We start from the raw sequence: 13,778 nt of genomic DNA, 5'->3' as shown, positions 1-13,778 counted from the left end.
TAATAACATTTAACCAGAAAAATAACAGCATCTTTGTTCAAATGTTCACACTGACCTCTGTTTATGTTTTCCTCACAGTGAAATGTCCTTTTGCGGTCATGTAAAAAATGACTGTTCTGAGAAATAGAATTACGTTTTACTGACACATCCTTCAAGGCCAGTCAGGTGAATGGTTGATAGATCATGATATTTTAAATCATGACCATAAGCAGCAGCCTATTAGCCTTTTACCCCCCATCCCCCAACAATTTTTAGATTACTGTACATGAATAACTCCTTATTTAAGTTTACCAACATTTATAACTGCTTAACTGATGTTTTTTCAATAAGGTGGAAAAACCTGTAACCTTTTATATAAACCCATTTTGTCTCCAGTCATGTTATTATGTCATTCATAGGGAGGTGTCCCAATATAATACCTATGAAGTATGTGCTCAGAAATATTAGTAAATCACTGATGACAGGTCAATGGTTTCATGCATTAATAATCATTCATCAGCTCTGCAGTTCAACATGTTTATGAGTCATTTATATACATTTATAACTCCTGTCCTGTTATATGTTGTCTATAAAACATTAATCACTAACTTATTAACCATTAATAAAAACCATTAGTTACAACTGATAAAGCCTTTATAAAGTGTGCCGTATTAGAAAGTGATCCAGGCTTTCTTCTTGCAGAGGTGTAATTGTGAACCCACGCACTGAAAGAATTTGTTTTGCCACGTGACATCCTGAAATAGCGACTGCAGGGTCAGCTTTCAGTGACCATAGAGGTTAACTCTCCAGGTGAGACGGCACTTCAAAGCCCCAGGCTCTGGCTGACCACGCCATTACAGCACAAACCTCTTTAAACAACTGATAGTGAGACAAAGGAGGCTGCGGCATACTTTCTGTGGGCGATATGAGCAAACAGTTAATGACGTTTACTTAAGATTGCGCGGACTCACCACCAAAGGATTCTGTCTTGGAAAGAGAAAGAGCCAGCAGAAAAGAGAAATAATGGAAAGAACAAAAGGAAGGCAATTCAACACTTTAGTCATTTAGTCCACATTGTTGTTTGTCTGTTTGTTGGGTGTGCCGGAGGAGTGGAGGAATGCTGCGTTTACAAGTGAATAATTCGCTTGGGCCTCCAATGACGTATACGTGCACAGCTCTACCTGCACACAAAGGCACGTGGAAGGAAATAATCATGAATAAAAGATAATTTAAGTAGAATGAAATGTTCTTAAACAGTATCACTCATCAGGGGATTCAATAAGTTGATTTGGAATCGAAGAATGCTTCGTCATGTGGAACCTGTTGAGTGGATGCTGTTGATTGTGTTTCATGAATTTTGCTGTGTGATATGAACCACAGGAAAAAGTCCTGAGCTGCACTTTGGCTCAAAGAGGCTGATTTATAATGGCATATAAAGGCAATACATTTTTTATCATTTTACTTTGGGTGGTCTTGTTTCTGCAGTGTTAGCGCTTCAGTATTTCCATTTTCTTCAACACCAAACAGATCGGTCACTTTACCCAAATCACAGGCAGAAACCTAGCAAACAACATTATAGCGGAGTAATGGCGTCCTAAGCAGTGAATTCAGTCATGTTCCCTCTGTGTGTGGGTTGTAATCTGAGCCTCTCTGTGGTTTGTTTTGCTGAGCTGGTCCAGCTGCACCTATATGTTGTCCATTATGTGTATCCCTCTGGCTAGCTCATAGCCACCGCTTTGCACTGCGCTCATACGAGAGTTACCGCTGATATTGGGACAGTGTTTTCGTGGAAGCTTAGCGCCCACTCTCCGGTTCCCTGCCTGGTTAACACTGTTAGCTCTGTCAGCACTGTTGCTGTTGTTTAGTACTGTTTATGAGGTTGGCACTATTAGCTGCTAGCCACCAACTCAGTCACCTCCATGTTGACAACCCCTTATACTCTGAGTTTTGCAAAGAGCCACTGGGTTACTGTAAATTTATTATGTTGATCTGTTATTTACACACAACATCCATTGCACGTCTGTCCATCGTGGAAGAGGGATCCCTCTTCAGTTGCTTTTCCTGACATTTCTACCATTTTTTCCCCCGTTAAAGGTTTTTTTGGGGGGAGTTTTTCCCTATCTGCTATGAGGGTCCAAAGGACAGAGGGATGTCGTACACTGTAAAGCCCTCTGAGGCAAATTGTGGGTTGCTGTATTTTTTTGCTGACCACACTTTCTTTGTTCGCTGTGATAATTTTGATATGTTGATTCCTTTTCATTCATAAATTTAAAACATATTTACATTTTGAACATATTTATTGGATCTCAGTGAATCTTTTGTTGGCATGGCAGATAAGTTAACCAGGCCCAGCCTCAGCCTCCTGCAGTTGCTAGAGTAATAGAGCAAAAAGTAAATATTTCCCCCTAAAGGTTGGCATTAGAAGTACAAAGAAGAGTCAAATTGAAAACATAGTACAAGCACCTTGAAAATTGTACTTAAGCCTGCATTAAATGATTTTTTGGCCCTTGCAGGCAGTGGAAACAAGCTATATACACAACCTTGACATATAATTAATTGAGTTCATACGGCAAACTTGTTAGCAGTTCACCTATTACATCCAGCAGGTGCAGAGTAAAATTAACGTGCATTTATAGTCATGTTTCTGGCCAAACAATAAATGTAGGTCCAATATTCACTCTCCTTTTAGCTCCGTTTTGGTCTCCACCAACTCCTTAAGAAAATATCTGTCTCCTTAGCTGCTAAATGCTCCACTTTTCTTCTCAGATTGTTTATTCAATTATTAACAATGCATAAATGTCAGGAGTTACTTTTCAAATTTCAATGTCGAGACAGGCATAACATATATCAAGAGAAACTGAACACGTGTGTAGAATGCTGATGAAATACTTAAAAATACAGTGATAAAAGGCATGAAAAATAAATAAGATAGGCAAAATAAAAAAACAGCAGCAAACACCAACCCCTCATCATGTGCAAAAAACGGTTCCCATGTTTTAGTAAACTTGGCAAGAGAACCATTCATGGTACACCTAATTTCCACTTTAACAACGTTAAAAACATCTTTGATTCATTTGTAATTAAAGGGGGTCGCAGGCTTCACTTCAGTAAAATCAGACGTCTAGCCAATAAGTTAACAAATGCTAAAATTCTGCCTTAGAATTTGGAAGCAGCAGCGTGGGGAGCCACAGCTAGTTTCTAACTTTGTTTCTAACTTTGTTTCTAAATGTAGCACCTTACCTTACCCAGGCTTACCTTACCTTACCTTAACTTTGAGACAGATGAGAGGGAACCAAAACAGGAAGTTGGGGGCCGTTAAACCAAAACGGTGAGTTAAAAGATGCTAAAACGCTCCATAGAGCTGAGGGGAATTGTCTCTCTGAGTCTCCGAGATCATCACTACGAGCGTCGTCTTCCACATTAAGCATAGTGAATACATCCAATACTGACATTAAAATTTTGAGTAAAGCAGCTTTAAGTTTTTGAGATACCCAGTTTTGACATTTCTGCTGCGACTTGTGATAATCATGTATTTTAAATGTCATTTTTAAATGCTTTGAGCATCACAACAAACTGTTACACACCTCTGCTTGTACTGAGGTGGGGATTCTTAAAAACAGAAATTACTTACAGATCTTGATACCACTTTAGGTGCGAAGAAAATGTTTCTTTTTTGTGATGTGGGTAAAGTGACTTTTTTAAATTTGTTTTGAAGGCAATGTGCCATGCATGAAAAGCAAAATTAAAGGGAGAAACTTTTTATGTCTTTGCCAGACGCCTAGCGCTATTTATATACACAGTATATGTGCTATAAAAGTTGTCCTCATTGAAGCCACATATGCTCAGGCAGAGCATGTATACATGTATATCTAACAGGTGGGGCTGTGAAGTGGAGCTCCCACACCTTAAAGCACTAAAGTTTACCTTCTAACCCCCCCCCCCCAACAAACACAGAGCCAGACAGCTGTCTCCGCCACACAGATACGACTGCAGCCGCACTGTAAAAAGGCACCACAACAACTGCAGCTGATTCTTCCCAGAACGTGTAATTTTCTCATTTAGCTCACAAGCGCCCGGCCCGACACCAATTAGCACGGGGGCCTGACCTCAGATGTCTGCACCAGGAGACATGGCAGCGAACGACGCACCTCAATCAGCCGCTTGCACCCTCTTTTCTATTTTGCAGCCATCAAATCATCGACATATACATAATTCATACACCTCAGATTCGGAGGTTTATTATAACCCCTCTCTAACTCTGAGAGTATGATTATATCTTCAACTTTATAAAAATAGGGGGATGGGCTGTCTCTCTGTTCCATCTCCATATCATCTCTCAAGAACCCTTGTTTTACATAGGCTCAGTCACTGTTGTTATAGCCCGCAATATCCAGACAAAGACAAGCTTCTTATGTGTCATTTCATCACTGATCAATACCTCTATAACTTATAAAGCATCATAATTTCAAACCAAGTGGTAGTAGGTGTAAATGTAGCTGCCTGTTTGCTGTGCAGAAATGCACAGCATTTAAACACCTATTTTTTATTTTTTGCCTGGCCATGTTATGCAATACCAGATCTCACCATAGGGGGGTGGGGTCATACCAAAGTGCTGGTGCTGTCACCCGTGCCCTCTCAGTGTGAGGGAGCCATGAATGTCAATGAGGAGTGTGTAATGGGCTTTGGGGCTATCTAAATGTAATGGTAAGATAGGATGAAGCTTTGATGAGCGGGGAAATTGGAGGCAGAGTCAGTGTCTTTTTATTCAGGTGTGTGATGGAGACGAAGTGTATTAGGAAAGAATAGTGATCATGTGCTAAATTAACTTTTTATTCCTCTTAATGATGGTGGTTTTCTTACTGTGAAACTGCGTAGAGCTGTAGATTCTCAGTGATTGTAGTGATATTAGCACGCACAATAGGCTACAATTAAAGTTCCAGTACTGTTTCATCAGTACTGCTTTCATCAGATTCCATCGTTTAATTTTTTTATTCATCAAATCGAATTCAGTGAAGCAACAAGCCAAACCTGTACTTCTCTCCTTTTTATTTGAAATGTGATCTGCTGATGAGATGGCGTAAATCCTGCAGTATATCCTGGTGTGTGCTGGAACTTTAATTGTTGCTTCACTGTGGTTTCCCCTCCACCAGCTGGCACCCAGGAGAAACGCTCAGCCTTGCGCGGCGTATCTTCAGTTTTGTTCTACAATTACATGAACTTTGGTTGTTTTGTCATTAACCTCTTGCGCTCATCTTGTTGTAGAAATTCACATTTAGTGGACTCGCATTATATCTGATTAGTTTCCTGATGCAATTATTTTGATTTAATTTGATGATGTTTGCGGCACTCCTGTCTACAGGCTCGTCATGTATACGTGCGAGTGTTTACATATGTATATGTATGCATGCAAGTAAGTGCGCGTCTGTACGCGAGGAGTCCATTTGCACGTGTGTGTGTGTGTGTGTGTGTGTGCGCACATGTGTAAGTGTGCAGCATGCACATGTCTCTCCTCCTTGACGTCGTCTGTGCACCCCACCAGGCAGCTCTTGGCCTCCTCCTTTCATTGCTAAGAAACCATCCATTCTGTGTGAGTAATCAGAGCTGTGCCTCCAGGAGCCCAGCCAAGCCTCTCATCCTTGGGCTGCTCAAGAGCTGCTTTAATTAACCATCATACCACAGATGGGATCAATTTTTCCCCCCACCCCCTCTTTCTCGCTCTTTCTCTATGCCTCTCTCTCTCCCTTCTATCTCTGCTGCTTCTTTCCTGCACCCTTCTCTCCCATACACAAGCCCCATAATTGCACTGGAACAGTGCCAGCCGCCAGTCGGGCCCCAGACTGCAGGCCTCTCCTCTTCCTCTGTTCTCCTCCTCAGCCCCTGGCCTCACCTGCTCAATACCTTATTAGTGTCAGGATCTGTAGAGAGCCATTGCGGATTAACTAAAGAGATGTGAGATTGATTTCTGCCCCTGCAGATAAAATTGAAGTTTTCTTCTTGTGTGTGTGCGCACAAGTGCATGTGTGTGTGTGTGTGTGTGTGTGTGTCAAAGAAGGACAGAGAGCGAGAAAGAAAAGATGTTTCAGAAAGAGAGGAAAAAAAATTCAGTCCACAACCTGGCAGGAACATAGGTGACTGTACGCATGTGCACATGCATGTTGTGTGTGTTTGTGCATTACTATTCTCTAGTATGTACGAGGGTTTTTGAAATGAGGGTTTGCTAATTTGCTATTGGAAGACCCACTTGAGCCGCTGCCTCTCTCACAACAAATTAATCCCCCCTCTTGCTTTACCTTCATTGGTTTTCATGTGGCGCTATGACAGCACTAGGCAGACTTATATCCCACTGTATTGCAGCGAGAGCTCCCCCGGCCATACACACATAGGAGGAAACATACATGCACAGCCACCAATCTCAAAGTCCAATCTCACATTCTAATCTGCTGCAGTAATAGTCACGAGAAATGACCTGTTCTGGGAAATATGTCCATGAAAATAGCGGCCTATTGATTATTCATGGCTCGGGCATGGCTATATGTGTGTCAACGAGGTCTCAGAGGCAGTCAGTTGGGCGAGAGATTAACATCTATTTCAGAGATAGGTGAATTTGTTGTGGAGGAGAGGTGGCGGTGGGTGGGGGGTGGGCGGGTTTGTGTGTGTATGTGTGTGTGTGGGGAGTTGCAGGGGGTTGGGGCTGGAGCGAGGTGGAGGGTTGTCTCCTCAGGATTGTGCTGTAATCACAGGCCTCCGTCTGCATGGCACATCTCAAGAGTGGTGTCAGCTGGGCTCTCTTCTGTTTGCTAATAGCAGGGGGTCAGGACTCTCTCACAAAGAGGTGCGTTTGATCCCCAGGTATGGGACACGGAGGGAAAGAGGTGACACTACTGAATACTAACATGGAGCGCTGCACGGCTGCTTATCTTTCATCTGGTGTGTGCGCGTTTGATATCCTGATGGCATTTGTGTTTTGTAGGCAAACAGCTTAGAGGGTTTAAAGCTTGAAAAATGTGCTGTGATAATAATAATCCTAATACTAATAAGCGTGCAGCAGATAAGACAGAGACTGTTCTAACAGGCCTTGAGCAGCCAGGGAAACTTTTCCAACAAATTCGTCCTGTTCTTGTTGTTGTGTGATGGCAGGTGCATTGCCTTTGTGTGTTACAGCTGCTGATTTGTAGTGTGGTGTTTGTGCGTTTGTATAACAGCCATTGTGGTGACGGTTGTGTAGCAGTTCATGGGTCCCAGGGCCCAGCTGCCAGAGTGAGGCAGAAGAGTCAGACATCATTGTGGTGTGATTTCCTCCTCTCCTTGCAGATGGAGTGTTTTTGTCAGAGCGAGGGCTACTGTGATTGCCTCTTCGCCACCGGTGTCAGCCCGGGATAATACTGCAGCCGTCCCCCCAGGAACAAAACAGGATCAGCGCAATCCATTTTCTTTTTCTCTGCCAAAATGGAATAATTTCAAAGAGACAATCCCTGGTAGTCTCCAAAGCCCAGGAAAAATCAAAAGACAACCATTATGGCAAAAATAGTGAAAGAGGTGTTCCACCTTTCCCCTTGGCTCCGCCAAATACTATGCCCAGCTCTAACTAACAAGCACAGCCACAGATAGACAATGAAAGTGGATTGGAGAGCGAAGCTAGCAATCTCACAAAACAGAGCACTATAGCGATACATGAAAGATGCATGCATGCAGACTGCAGATGAAGAAAGCAGCGAGGCTAGTCCCCACCATGGCCCCTCGTGTTAGGCGCCACACTCAGATCTTTACATTCAAAATATGGTGGTTTTATCTATGAGTCCATACATCGGCTGCAATCCCAGTTCTATGGCAACCTGCCCTTTACAATCCTAATGACACTTCAGCAAAGTGTGGTGGCTGAGAGAGGGCGGGAGCCAGGAGGCTTTCCCTCAGAAAGAGCTGAGAGCATCTTATTGGGAAAAGGGGCTAAGAGTGTTGTTGTGATGCCTGACTCCATATTCTCGGGTCATAGATATTCAAGAACCGCACCTCCCTTTCTGTTCTCTCTTCCTGCCGCCGTAACACACCAGTCGGGACACGGAGTCCTATAGTGAGCCACCTGCAAATGAATATCCATGCAGAGACAGCGGTGTGATGGGGCTTGAGCTTGATGGTCTGATGTGTGATAAAGATGGGGACAGACAGGAAGACTCTTCTAAAGATGCTTTCTTCTTCACGCTGATGTGTAGTAGAAATGATCAAAAGCGACTTATCCGCACTCACCTGTAACTTTTTTTTTTTTTTTTTTTTTTTTTGGGTAGCTTTTAAGAGAAATAACTCTTCACATATTTCTCAAGAACTTGGCACGATGTTTGAAGCTCTGCTATGCACAGGTGCTTGAAGGACAATATCAGAGTAGTTGTCTATTATTGTACAGTGTGAATGAATGAAGAGTGATTGAGTGCAGTACTCCACGCCACCTATATAAAGCAGAAGTATTGCAATGTGAGGGCCAGAGAGAGAGACAGAGAGAGAGGGTGATAGAGCTCTAGAGGCCTAAATGAGGTGAAGGGAAGTGGAAGTGTCCAGTAGGGGGTCTGCTGCTGTGGGAAGAGGGGGGAGTGGGGGAGGAGGGCTTGCTTTACGCAGCGCCTGGGCCAATGCATGAGGGTTTGGGGCTAAGTGTCTCATCAGCATCCAGCTCAGGTGCTGCCAGGGCCCACGCACTAACTATGCCCTGACTTGATTGTAATTGCCTGAATTCAACTCCCGCTGCTCCCTCCTGGCAATATCACAGGCACATTTAACTCCAGAGAGCCTGGGGACCGTGCAGCAGGGCCACAGAGAGCAGCTGACTGCCTCTTGTTGAAGCCTGTGGGCTGCAGGGGGATCCTCTCTTGTGCTGTCTGCTTTGTGGGGGAGGGTCACAGGTGCATGCACCCCCCTCCTCTGGGTGTTTGTGAACATGAAACAAGTGTGACTGCATCGGTCGTACTCCGACAGTGATGGCATGAGCATGACAGAGGTATTCGCTGTTTTAATGTTGATTTATGGGGAATAAAAACTTGCCCTCGAGTTGTTCTGAGGCCACTTGTTCCAAAACGCTCTTCAGTGCAGTACACACAGGTTTCATGTTTATAAACCCCAGCAAAGGTTATTCATGACAAACGTAACTTCTTTTTAAATTTCAGTCTTGTAACTGTGAGTTTTCAGAGCCATAAAAACCATAAATTATTTAACATTTATCTTAAAAATCTCCATACAATCGGGCCAAAAATAAAGAAAACACTCTTGTTTCTGTCAGCCTGTGTTTATCATGTCCAATTCAAAGCCAGAGTATGCACTTGATTGCTTCATATTGCCACCTACAGTACTTTTATTTTACACCGAGTTGAGAAAATCATTACCGTGCTGTAGTTATGCTAATGTTTGGGGGCTGAAAATTGCTAAAATCTGCTTTCATGAGAAGAACAAAAGCCCTCCCGATGCTAGAAATAATTGAGTGAAAAACATGAGACCACCATCAACAACTTTACAGTAAGTACATTTGGGTTTGCTTCGAACAATGCATATGAATTTGGCTCTAAATTTGCAGTTATAGAACATTCAAGCTGCCTAAATTCAAGTCCCTTTGTTTGTGACATTTGTAACTGACAAGGGCATGAATGAAGTACCTCCCTCGCACGCTGACAAAAGCCCTTATTCAAAAACAAGATACAAAATTACGAGCAGAAATAGATTTTCCAGTGGTTATACGTAATCTATGTTTCCCAATCGGCCAGCCTCGGAAACTGCAGCAGGGTTAACTTTAAAAAGTTAGCCTGTGGCGCTCCTCATCCTGTGATAATAGGCCTGTCTGTAATGAAGAACAGGCTTGTTGCCAACAGGTGGTCTCTTTAAAAGACCAGAGCCACAGCACTCAGGATGGGGAAAAAAACTGCCATGGCAAAATGTGTCAGAATCTAATGTTCTGCAGAGTGAAAAGCCTGTTTTCTGTCTTTTGTTCCCAGCTAGAGATTTAGCCTTGTTCCTCATTGTTCAGGGCACAAACGAGCAACAGTCTTTTTTGACACGGAGCCACAGATGAATAAAGACTGGAGCTGACTAGTCACAGGAAAGAGCTTTCTTTTTGGAGGGCTTGGAGCCCATTAAGAGTTTGTGAGATATGAATGGATATGAATCCTTTCCATCGACCCCACCAAAAAATACAACCGGACCCATAGAGGACAAGGAACACCTCTGTGTCTTTTTAGTGAGGTTCCCAAGGACGTTACAAGAAATCAGGCAGAGGGAGGACTGATTGACAGGCAGGAATTACATAGAGTCAATGAGGAAGTGGCTCTTTGTTAATTTGAAAGGGTGCACTATGCCCACCCAACCTTAGAGCACCAACCACTGACACTAATGTTGACATATTGACTCTATTTTCCTGACATGAGCTGTAGGAAATAAGCCGGGTAATTACAGTGATTACGAACAGCATTATTGTGAGCTAAACTTTACATTTTAGTTAAATTCACTGTAGGAAGCTGCACACATAATGTGCTCATGTAATAAAACAGACAGGATAAAGATAATGAGATATTTAGTGAGCCACTTCATGCAGACGCTAGTCAGCGTGCTCGGCTCAATGGGCAGATGATGGGTGGATCCCAGCGAACGCAGCCCACAAAATACAACCTTTTGTCCAACTCCATAATCCATTTGTTACACTCAGACCAATTTGTCCTCATTAACCCTCATAAGGGGACTGTGTCTGAGACAAAAGCTCCAGGGGAACAATGAGCAACCCCCTCCCTACTCTTCCCCTTCAACGTCCATCCACATTGCCGCAGCTCAAGTGCTCCCCTTCCCAGCACAGTGTGGCCTCTTGTTGCCCAGAAGGTTCCAGTCTATGAGCAAGAGACAGACAGAGCCCAACAAGCGAGGTACACCTGAAAGAAAAAAATCCCCATTTCCGCGTTAAGAATGAAATATCTTCCGAAAAAACACAATGCGACATCTTGTATTGTGTTCAGGTCACTCCATCAATCAACTCTGAAATAAATCTTGACGTGACAAACAAAGAGCAACCGCAGAGAAAAGGAAGGGGAGTTACAGTAACTTCCACAGACGTGAGAAAGTTGTCTCAGTTTCTGTTTGTCACACCTGTTGCACAATTTATCTAAAAATGCCATATATATATATATATATATGTTCTTGTTTCATAAGGAGTTCAATTTTAAAGCACCTTAAACTTTTATTTACAATTAGTCCGTTTGCAACAGTTTAAAAAATGTAGATATGTCACTGAGGAAGTTGTTTTATTTTTGTGCTACTTCTCACCTCTACCCCTTTAAATTTAAGAATGTTGTGCTTTCTACTTCACTAAATCTTACAGGACAGCTATAATTACAAAGTAGTATTTATAAAATGTTTCTTTGTGTTGACATATGCTGTAACATAATACAGCATTAATAGTCTAACTCAATTTTCACATCCCAGTTCCCGGAAGGGCTTTTAAAATGCACAAAAGTCAATAATAAAATAATACAACTTCATCTGATTAATTTAAAGTTCAGTGGGTAAGGTTTTACATAATCCACACACAGCATAAAATCATGAAATACAATGCATTGTTAAATATTACATCATTGCTTTCTATCGTTTCTGGCTCGTGACAAAAATGCTGTGAGATATAGAGGCACCAATTGTAAAATTCTGGACCAATAACAGTACAATACAGTTTTTTGTTGTTGTTGTTTATTTTTGTTGTTATTTATTCCCCCGTTTGTGCCAGAGAAACAAAGACATCTTCATTATAAAAAATAACTGAACTGTTTTAAAGTCATTAAGTCCTTTATTACACTACCTCTGAATGAGCACAATTGTACACATTGATAAAACAACCTTCTTTTAAATGAGAAACATTTAAAAAAAAAAAAACAGTTTCAGAAGTCCTAAAATTCCTAATTCCTAAATATCTTTTTTATTATTACTATTGAATTATTAAATTCTCCAACAAACAGCTGTATTTATTCAAGTTTCTCACCAACAACTACATTTTACAAGATCACATTTGAATGCATCATGAGAATGTTACAATCATTTGTCTTTGCCCTATAGTCATTTTTACTGAATAGAGCTTGAATGCATCATAATGTAACTCAGTGCAACCTCTGTCAGCAGTTAGGTCTGGCCAGTGGCTGCTAACAGCTGCTAATAGCTAATGTTAACTAGCTCTCCTACTGTTTATTTCAACTATGCCCCCACACAGGAGCAGCACCAGGCGTTGAAGCCAGTTTTACATAGTGGTTAAAAGTGGAACTACACCGTCTGACTCCATCACGTGATGCCATGGGGCCCAAAAAGACTTTTCACATTGGAAAAGAGGCATTTGTAAATCAGTAGGGTGCCCAGTACATTGCCTGGTAGAGTAGGCACTCCATACTTAGGCTGTGACCCTGCTGCTGCCGCCTGTGTTTGTGTGTTTGATTCCAGCCTGTGGCCCTTTGCTCCATGTCATTCAATCTCTCCCCCTTTCACACTTTAACTGTCCTATCAAATAAAAGGAAAACAAATCTTAAAAAAGCATCACAACCCCTGTGAAATGATTTTTTTTTTGTTAACCAGTTTGCTCTGATGAGATTTAGAAAGTCTAGAAGAGCAGCATGATTACATCTTTATATTCCCATTCAAGTTAGCAGAGTGCTAAACCAGAAGTTAGCTGCTCAGACGTGCTCTTAAGTCTCTAGTGCGCCTGCTCTAAGGGCCCCACAGTTTGGAAGATCCAGGTAATTTCATACCACAGACATCATGCACCACTGAGAAACTTTGAAAGGAATGAACAGGGGCTCGCCTCCAAAACTGTGTTTAGCTCTCGTAATATATCCATGATTTCAGCACTGATCAGTTGTTCACAATGTAGCATTATCAGGGAAACTGAAAGGTGCACCCCTTGACGTGTTGACAGTGAGTTTACTGTGTCCTTTAATCCTGATGGCCTCCAAGGCAAGATCTCTGTTTGTCCCCAACATGTTTAGCCTGCACAAAAGTGATGTGACACAACAGAAACATAGGCAACTGCCATCGGTGAATGTAATCTTATTTGAAAATGGGCAGATAACAATCAACAAGATGAGTGCCGGCTGTTACTGATGTGCGGCCGATAACTCAATCTCTACTTTATAACCAGAGTATACGTTTGAGGAAATGTAGTGCCAAAGGGAAGTGCTAGGTAAAGTAAAATGGTGTTAATATTCTAAATGTAGCATCCACTTAAACTGATAATAATGTTTTTATGTGGCTAAAATACATTTTGCTGCCAACCCCCATCCATGGTAGTGCATTGCTTAGCTTCTGAGATGATACGCCTGTCTGCTTCTGTGAAGTACCTCATACAACCCCACTTCCAAAAATCTGATGATCAGTTTGCTTAGTTGTGATGTTCAAACGACAAATTTTCATTATAAATGTCAAAATGGCTCCTTCAGTCTTTTATACAGAATCTTTTCCTTGAGTTTAATTGTTCTTGCTCTCAAACCATGTTTTCCTATTATTATAAAAACGCAGTTGCATCAACAGATCTTCATGATTTCTCAATAGTCTGCATATTGTTATCTAAAATCACACTTATATTAACACTTTTATTGTAAATCAAAGACATTGGGATCTGAAAATTGCCTCATGTTTAGTGCGCACCCTAAAACATCATAGCCATTATCCAGCTAAATATAAATAAGTCACTTTAGCAGGTTTGGGTTTCAATAGTTGTTACTCCGATGACTCCATGTACGAGGAACAGGGCCCATGTTTACTCATAAAAAGTCATAATCATAATTGTTGCTTCAGCCGCTCGCTCA

The 13,778-nt window shown here is 41.9% G+C and overlaps 1 long non-coding RNA gene across 2 annotated transcripts in view; it reads left to right on the top strand.

Annotated features, from left to right (window-relative positions):
* Positions 1–13,778, top strand: part of LOC117266637 (uncharacterized) — a 57,003-nt gene that overhangs the window by 41,606 nt on the left and 1,619 nt on the right. Inside the window, exon 4 of one of the 2 annotated variants that reach the window (XR_013493402.1) lies at positions 12,194–12,361. The exons of the other annotated variant lie outside the window; for it this stretch is intronic. This is a non-coding gene — a long non-coding RNA (uncharacterized LOC117266637). Of the gene's footprint in view, positions 1–12,193; positions 12,362–13,778 lie in introns of those variants that run through there. 2 annotated transcript variants of the gene reach the window in all.

Source organism: Epinephelus lanceolatus, chromosome 15 (assembly GCF_041903045.1).
Source record: "Epinephelus lanceolatus isolate andai-2023 chromosome 15, ASM4190304v1, whole genome shotgun sequence".
In the NCBI taxonomy this organism is placed as follows: domain Eukaryota; kingdom Metazoa; phylum Chordata; class Actinopteri; order Perciformes; family Serranidae; genus Epinephelus; species Epinephelus lanceolatus.
The sequence above is the reverse complement of the archived record's forward strand: the minus strand, read 5'-3'. Positions and strand labels throughout refer to the sequence as shown.